At 40.4% G+C, this 2,261-nt stretch overlaps 1 pseudogene; it reads left to right on the top strand.

Annotated features, from left to right (window-relative positions):
- Nucleotides 1-356: 356 nt before the first annotated feature.
- On the top strand, nt 357-1,246 carry LOC143582099 (putative clathrin assembly protein At4g40080 pseudogene; annotated as a pseudogene).
- The last annotated feature ends 1,015 nt before the right edge of the window (nt 1,247-2,261 follow it).

Here is a 2,261-nt window from a genome sequence, read left to right on the forward strand (position 1 = left end):
AACGAACTTCACTTCAGGCGAAGTTAAACCTTAGGCGAACTTGGCTTCAGGCGAAGTTAAACCTTAGGCGAACTTGGCTTCAGGCGAAGTTAAACCTTAGGCGAACTTGGCCGTAGGCGAAGTTATCCTTAGGCGAAGTTAAACCTTAGGCGAAGTTACGCTTGAAGGCGAAGTTACGCTTGAAGGCGAAGTTCATCAGGCGAACTTAATCTTGCAGGCGAAGTTATCGCGCTGCAGATCTGTTTGCCCATAAATCCTTCGTTTCTTAGCCAAATAACTCGATTTTGGTACCCACGGAATCGTATGATCGGCGCCTACAAATCCCAACCATCCACCACATCATCAAACGCGGCCCCTTCACCATCCACCACATCATCAAACGCGGCCCCTTCATCCTCAACGACCAACTCTCCGTCTTCACCGCCACCGGTGGCCGTAACAACTTCAAACTATCAAACTTCCGCGACGGCGCGTCACCCGCCACGTGGGTCCTCTCCGCGTGGGTCAGGTGATACGCATGTTACATAGAAACCATCCTTTACACGTCCAAAAACATTAGTGGGTTGGTAACTTTTGTGCATGAAAAGGAAAAACAACAAGATTCGATATCATCGTACATGAACTTCGATTTGGTACGAGATTTCACAACGTTGGTGTCAGTGATCGAACATATATGCAAAGTCCCAGATAATCTGTTAGTCGAAAACGACAAGTTGCTTCATTGTATCATGGACTTGCTAGCAAACGATTATTTATCAACGGTTAACGAAATCTTTCTCCGAGTCATTGAGTTCAAGGAACGAGTCAACTTGCTGAGTTTCAACGACTCGGTTGAGTTGAGTTCGGGTTTGGACAGTTTAAGGAGCTGCAAAGAGAAGTTGTCACATTTATTTTCGACTACAAAGCCATCGGTTGAGACCCTTTGGGAAATGATTGAAGAATTGAATAGTAAAATTGGGATGGTGAATAGTAAGAAACTCGGAAGAAAGGATGGTTGGAGTGAGTCAGCTCGGTTTGGTGACCGAGTCGTGAGAACGAGTGATTCATTGAAATTTTCGTCTGGTAGATTAAGATGGAGCCAGACAGGTGTTTGATTGGTTGTTAATAACATATTTATTATGTTTTTTATTTGGTGGCATTGGGTGGTTGATTGGTAGATATTTTGTATTTGGATAGGCATAGGGTCGACTTCAAGATATATTATGAAAATGTGATATTTTCTTAGTTTTTTATGTAAATTTATTTATTTATAGATGATATTTTTGAATACCTTGTCAATTAATTTTCTTTTTTTTTAGACACGAGCCACTAAGTTAGACCACACTTGTTAGCCGAAACAAGTGTGTGTCTTAGGTCCGATCCTAAGGGACACATGACACATGGATGTTGTAGCTCCCACTCGATCCCGCATCCAAATGCTTCGAGCATCTTCTTCAACCCCGTTGTGATCCATTTGGCTTGAACTTGGGCCTTAGCTTCCATAAGCTTCCATTTGGGCTTAATTGGTGGGCTTAGGTCCTTTTGGGCTTGAATCCCCTTAATAGGCTTGTGAGACCCATTATCATCATACCCGGCCCAATAAGGCCCAAACTTCCAATTTTGCAATCTTCTTTAATTTTACAAAACAAATGTCCTAATACATTTTCTATAAAATAAAGATATTACAAATAATCTATTTATTACATACCCATATGAATAAATAATTACAAAATTACAAAATTGCCCCTAATTAATTATTACAAACCGAAACTTGAATAATTAATTACAATTACAACAAACATCCATTTGGTCTACGGCTCGGTCTAGTTTTAACAAACATAACCCGTTATGTCTTTGGATCCCGTTTCAAAACCCCTTGACTTTATCGAGCCTAGCCCAACCCATTTTGGGCTTGACCCAATAACTTGATTATGAGCTTCGGCCCACATGTCCAAAACACATGGGCTTCGGCCCAATGAAAGGTCTCATGGGCTTCGGCCCATTTAACCAAAAATGGGCTTCGGCCCATTTAACCAAAAATGGGCTTCGGCCCATTTCACTTTCTCCCCTTTTTTTTTTTTCCGTTTAGCCCATTAACCAAAACAAGTGGGCTTCGGCCCAATTTCACCCGAATTGGGCTTCGGCCCATTTACTCGGTTTTATATTTTTATTTTTTTATTTTTATTATTTTTTTTTGAACAAAGCCAAAAATAATAACAAGATTAAATACAAAAAAATCATGCATGTTAATTTTTGTATAAAATCTTTCAAGGGGAAAAATA

The sequence above is a fragment of the Bidens hawaiensis genome, unplaced genomic scaffold (genome assembly GCF_021521415.1).
Source record: "Bidens hawaiensis isolate Kalapana, Puna unplaced genomic scaffold, B.hawaiensis_p1.1 tig00031452_1, whole genome shotgun sequence".
NCBI classification, from domain to species: domain Eukaryota; kingdom Viridiplantae; phylum Streptophyta; class Magnoliopsida; order Asterales; family Asteraceae; genus Bidens; species Bidens hawaiensis.